Here is a 6,982-nt window from a genome sequence, read left to right on the forward strand (position 1 = left end):
CAATTATTTATTTTTACCAGTGAAACCAATATAACATCTCCACATTCACAAATATACATTTCTGACATTCAAAAACAAAACAAAAACAAATCAGTGACCAATATAGCCACCTTTCTTTGCAAGGACACTCAAAAGCCTGCCATCCATGGATTCTGTCAGTGTTTTGATCTGTTCACCATCAACATTGCGTGCAGCAGCAACCACAGCCTCCCAGACACTGTTCAGAGAGGTGTACTGTTTTCCCTCCTTGTAAATCTCACATTTGATGATGGACCATAGGTTCTCAATGGGGTTCAGATCAGGTGAACAAGGAGGCCATGTCATTAGTTTTTCTTCTTTTATACCCTTTCTTGCCAGCCACGCTGTGGAGTACTTGGACGCGTGTGATGGAGCATTGTCCTGCATGAAAATCATGTTTTTCTTGAAGGATGCAGACTTCTTCCTGTACCACTGCTTGAAGAAGGTGTCTTCCAGAAACTGGCAGTAGGACTGGGAGTTGAGCTTGACTCCATCCTCAACCCGAAAAGGCCCCACAAGCTCATCTTTGATGATACCAGCCCAAACCAGTACTCCACCTTGCTGGCGTCTGAGTCGGACTGGAGCTCTCTGCCCTTTACCAATCCAGCCACGGGCCCATCCATCTGGCCCATCAAGACTCACTCTCATTTCATCAGTCCATAAAACCTTAGAAAAACCAGTCTTGAGATATTTCTTGGCCCAGTCTTGACGTTTCAGCTTGTGTGTCTTGTTCAGTGGTGGTCGTCTTTCAGCCTTTCTTACCTTGGCCATGTCTCTGAGTATTGCACACCTTGTGCTTTTGGGCACTCCAGTGATGTTGCAGCTCTGAAATATGGCCAAACTGGTGGCAAGTGGCATCTTGGCAGCTGCACGCTTGACTTTTCTCAGTTCATGGGCAGTTATTTTGCGCCTTGGTTTTTCCACACGCTTCTTGCAACCCTGTTGACTATTTTGAATGAAACGCTTGATTGTTCGATGAGCACGCTTCAGAAGCTTTGCAATTTTGAGACTGCTGCATCCCTCTGCAAGATATCTCACTATTTTTGACTTTTCTGAGCCTGTCAAGTCCTTCTTTTGACCCATTTTGCCAAAGGAAAGGACGTTGCCTAATAATTATGCACACCTGATATAGGGTGTTGATGTCATTAGACCACACCCCTTCTCATTACAGAGATGCACATCACCTAATATGCTTAATTGGTAGTAGGCTTTCGAGCCTATGCAGCTTGGAGTAAGACAACATGCATGAAGAGGATGATGTGGACAAAATACTCATTTGCCTAATAATTCTGCACTCCCTGTATAGTGAAGTCTGCAGGTTTTCTAACAGCAAAATTTGTTTTGTGCCCAAATCATTTTGCAGATCATTAGAATGAAAGTTATTGGCCATGTTTGCATAGCCCTTTTTAAAATGATGCTTTCATGACACTACTGTATGTTGGGTGGCGGTCAGGGCTATCCAGACTGACAATTGGGACATTGAATGTCACCTCTCCGGTGGGGAGGGAGCCTGAGATTGTCTAAATTGGAGTCTGTTCTATGCCAAATGCAGAAATTTTTTTTTTAAGAAAGCAATTAAGTTCATGTTCCAAAAAATATGATTGTTTGCTTGCAGGACACCAGGAGAGATGAGTCCTCCGTCACAGATGGGGTGGTCAGTGAAGATAGTCGCCTGCAGGTTCAAGCTCATTGCATCTCCAACCCCCATCCACTGCCACTGTACTTAAGGGAAGTTAAAGACTTTCTCTGCACTTACATTTGGATCACCTCGATCCATGATAGTCATTCAGGCAGTAATGCCTGGACTGGAAACAAGGCATCCTTAAAACATTACAACATTCCAGCTCCTGTGTTGGAATGAAAAACAAATGTGTTGTTTAAATCACTGACTGCATTTGTGACAGAACAATAAATATATTTTATTTTGTGGTAGGCCTAAACTTATTTTCAGAATAATTAAATCTGAGACTTTGTTTCACTGTAAGAATATAACAGTGATGGCAATATAATTGTTTGTTGTTCAGCAGAACAGTGTCCAGTATGTTGGCTGTTGTACTTTTTTGCCTTTGAAAATAAAAGTTGGGCTCATTTTAACATCATTACAAAAAGTGTTGTTAATTATTTTTAATCATATTCAGGTTACCACAAATTGTGTTTTCATTTAGTTGAACTTGAAATGTTTGTCAGTAGGTAAACAATTAGTATTGTACAGTCAGAAATTGTGACTAATTGTGACTGTACTATTGTACTGTACTATTGTACAGTCACAATTAGTATTGTACAGCCTATTCTTAATACTGCAGACTTGCAATGAATAAGTTGTCCTAACAGTCATCTTAAGTAAACTTTACTCAATTTTTTTGAGTTTTGGGAACTAACGAGGTTGTACAGTGTACTCAAAATGAGTAAATTGCCCTAGCTTAATTATCTTAAGTAGAACTTTTTTGAGGCAACAAGTTTGCATAGTTTTTTTGGGTTCTGTGAACTAATTAGATTTTACAGTGCAGAGCCAGGAAACTCGAGCTGTCATCTAGTCTAACTCTAACCACACCTTCGCCTTTTAATCGTTTTGTTTGAGTAAAAAAAGTATTACTGTAAGGGTTCTTGGATTCTGGTTTATTTCTTTATGATCTCTACGTTTCCCTAGTTTCGTTTGCTGAGAAGTTTTAATTAGTACTTCTAGTTATGGTTGTTTTAGTATTTGGTCCTGCTCATGTTTGGTCTTATCTGTGTCTTATTTATCTGGGTCTTGCCCCTATGTGTTTCCTCCCCAGCATTTCCTGCATTGCCGTCATGTTTGTCTAGTTGCCTGTTTTCCCCAGTCGTGTCTGTGTGTGTGTTCCTGTTACTTCCTGTTTTACTTTGGTAGTCTCCGGTCTGTGTGCGCCATGTTCTGTTTTGCTCTCTTACTTTGAAGGTACCTCGTCTCATGTGTTATGTTCAGCTTTGCAGCCTCTGTCTCGTTGTGTGATGATTTTTCTTTGCTGCATCCTGCTGCTGTCTCCGGGCAGATTTTAATCTCTCTGTCAGTGTTGACAACTCCATTCATTAAGGAGGCTGTAATAATATACAGATAATTTAAAGATGTTAAGTGGATTAAGATGGAATTGTAAAATGAATGATAACATCTTGACTTCAGTGTGTTTCACTGCTGTTTGAAGATCATTTCCAACGCTGCTAATGGATTTATAATCTTCCAAAGCATCACAGTGCGCTTTGGTGAAATTATTACCAGGCTTTCTGCTGTGAGACTAATTAATTTTTAAGGGATTTATTATTAATTGACTTTGTTGTTATTTATAACTGCTTTCTGTTGTATTTTATGTTTCCTGGGTTTTATAAAACTTGTCTGTGAATGTGTCCCTGATGTCTTTCCATTGAATTATTCGATTCTCTCTGTGCTGCTGCAAATATCAGTGTGGTGCATTGTAGACCTGTCCACTAAGACAAAAAATACTGAGGCTCCGTTCAGCTGAACTTCTGTGAAGCATACACATACAGATCCATAGTGCTAATTGTTCTGACTTTGCACACACACAAGAACAGAAAGCGGGTTCCTTTTGTTCATCTCTGTCTGTCAGCTCTCTACCAGTTCAGAGGCTCCAACCATTTTCCTGAGCTTTGACTTTACGCGTTATAAAGTCTATGCAAGCAATAAAAACAATATATAAAACATGAATTCCAAACCTGTTTGATAAAATGAGTTCTAATGAATGTGTAGCCAAAGTAAAATCATCTTTGGCAAATATATAAACAGACTTCTAGCAAAAGAAGAGTCAGACAGTTTGAGTAAGGTTTCGGTCGCACAAGAAGGTCAGCAACCATCTGGGAACTACCAAGTCTGCATTCCCCGGCTGGTTGGTGACAGGTTGCTGGTGATATTGGTGACAAAGAGGTCCTTCAGATTACTTTGGTCACTAGCATGTAGTTTGCATGGAAGATGCCAGCTTGTCTGTAAACACTCGCTAACAAACCACTCAGTAAAACTTGGGCAGCTTACACCAGAAAAGGAGAATGTTTACTATTGTTTAGCAAATAGTTTACAATTGTTGGCAGTCTTTACAACTAATTTCACGACTGACAGAAACTTCGAGAAACTGCTCACAACCATCAGAGAATCTATACTTCATCTAGACTCCACACCTCTGTATGTAAATGAACAAAGCTTCAGATGAGCTAACTGGGAGTTAAATAGTCTTCCATTAGATTTTGGTGTCCCTCTGAGTCATCCGCATTTCTTAACATTTATCCATCTGCTACTATGTTTGCTTTACTTTAACAGGTTTATTTCGGTTACCTTTGTGTCTTTGACATATCAATATCCAGGGTTAGTGCTCTTATAGAGCACTTCAGCAGCACAGGAGCATTTTTAGAAATATTAACTGTGTTTTAATATTTTCTGACAATAAACACAAAAGCATGTGGTTTTCCAAAATCACAACATGAAGCCAGATTTCTCTTTTTCTTATCTATCAAAAGGATATGAATACAAAAAGATGACTGAACGGATACTAAAACAAATAAACCAATTTGATTTTCGACCCCCAAAATCAAATTGGGTGGTTGTTACATGCATAAGATCCAAACTTGTAATTTGAACTAAATAATTCCATGTTTCTATGGTGAACGTAATTAAATCATGTAGCATCTGCAAGAAATTCAGCAACTTAATTTGTTCTTGTTGAGATGACATCATACAATCTAGTAAGAGTGGCTGGATCCAGGCAACTAACCGCTCCTCTTCTGTTGACCAACCAGGTTGTCCAAGTGGAGATCCAGCTGAGCCAGGAACTTTGTTTGAGGGGGGATGGTGGCAATTCTCTTAAACTCAGCGTTGATCTGAAAACATGAGCACAGAGAAATGAGCTTCAAAGGTTTAATACCTGGAAGAAGGCCGCAATCACTCATGCTGAAGAAATGGGCTGTCAAATAACAACTGTGCCTTAACCATTTTAGGCTAATACCACAAGAACACCGTGTATGAGGCGAACCTTACCTCATGGAAATCAAATAGAGCAGGCCATCTTGCCATGAAAGCCTCCACCATTGGTGCATCACGAACAACTTCATGTCTTCTGTATGAAAAAGTCTTTTCCATCTTTAGTTTCACCAACTCTGTTACTCTTTTTTTTATGTCCATGTGGTGGGCTTTGACATGTCAATAGCTTTAAGAGTCCCCTTGTCTGCTACTTCTGAAACTGAGGTAAGGTTAAGAAACTCATTCCCAAACAAGGAATCCATAAACTGAAGTCTGAAACTGCCCTGAAGACAACACTGTCTCTTGACTTCAACGATGAGATCCTCAGTTGATTCAGGCGCTCCATTAGAGAGTGAGCCTTCGACAGGTTCCGTCAGCCAAAACAGTCTTTAGGACCATAGGACTCCCCATAGGACTCTGTAGGAAAAAAAGAATTAATATCAGACATTCAGAAAGAATCATTTCAGTTTAGTTTTCATAAAGCTATCCATACCCAATACTCAAAGTTATAAAGATCAGACATAAAAAAGAAGAATTTATCTAATGAAATACATGCGACTGAACCTATTACACTTATATGAACACCTTTTATTTCTATATGCCATTTTAAAGTCACAATGTGGACTGATCCAATCTCATAGTCAACCAATGGATAAGTATCAAGGAGTTCACAGAGTGAAGCGAGAGTGAATATTCTTGTGGATACTGGGCGGAGCTCAAAAGCTCTGTCGTGCTCTCTGTACCAGCCACCAAGCTCTCTGACAATGTAGAATATGCTGTGGTACAATGCAGATATGGTTTTTCAGTATTCTGGCAATCCACCTGCTGCCCTTTGGGCCAGTACCATTCCATTTCTATAAGTTATGCCCTTTAATGTCACATACTGTGCAAAGTTGACCTCTAGAATGTCAGGGAATATGTACCTAATGACTTAAGCTATCTCCTCTTTAAGCAAATCCACTAGAAAGGCCGATACAGCTGAGCTCTCTAATTCAGACTTGCCAAGAGATGGGGAGTTTAGATGGTAAGCTATCATCATCTGATGTTTTGACTTCTGTAATCATAAAGGTAAAAATTCCACCATCACAAAAAACATTAATTTTAATTGAAAAAAGGTATTCCAGTCCAGAAGAGCATCAATGGTTTTTTAAAGTACCAATCTTTCCCTCATTTATACATAATGTTTTGAGAAGCAGCTCACATATGTTCTACACAAAGTAGAAAAAAAGAGGGGGGGAGGGTCCTAATTTGTTTTGGGCCGATGTTGGAAAGTTCACAATACATCACTTAATAAGACATAGTCTGTTGAACAAACTTATCTCCTTGTAGATATCTGCTGTATTATTTGGGCATGATCGATAGAATAGTCAAGTAAGTGACACTTCACCTAAAACAATGACTAAATGGAAAAATGATTTGGCATTTATGGGCACAGGTTCTCAAACCCACGTCTAAGGTGGCAGGATGCTTATTATAACTTGAGTGCATGTCATCAGCAAGAATTAAGGTATGGCACTGTGGCCCTCCCAGCTTCTGAAACTCTGACGGTTACAGCCAGACTAATTAGCCAATGTAGCCATAGCTAGCACGAGTAACACAAACACTATTGCTCTCTCAGTGACGTTTTAACTTGCTAAGCCATCAAAAACGTCAGTGCTCTCTGTCACATGCATAAATTCCATATCTGACCGACAACAGCTGCTTTCTCCCGACTATGTGCAATTTGTTAATATTTTTCAGCTTTGGCCACAAAGCTAATACCAACTTTAGCTAGCACTGTAAAAACAACATGTAGATGCATTACAGATTACGTTTCATATAGCATGCACTACAACAATTCTGTGAAAACGTACCCAACTAAAACAAATGTATTTAGATTACTTACCTTCTCACTATGCCTGACTCAGTGCCAAAGGTTGCATGTGGCTGAACAGTCTTCCAGAATCTGGCGGTCAATTGCGCTCTCCTTAAATTATGCTGTTGTCT

The sequence above is a fragment of the Diplotaxodon limnothrissa genome, linkage group LG2 (genome assembly GCF_057381915.1).
Source record: "Diplotaxodon limnothrissa isolate DT_005_m linkage group LG2, D_limnothrissa_male_GT1.1, whole genome shotgun sequence".
NCBI classification, from domain to species: domain Eukaryota; kingdom Metazoa; phylum Chordata; class Actinopteri; order Cichliformes; family Cichlidae; genus Diplotaxodon; species Diplotaxodon limnothrissa.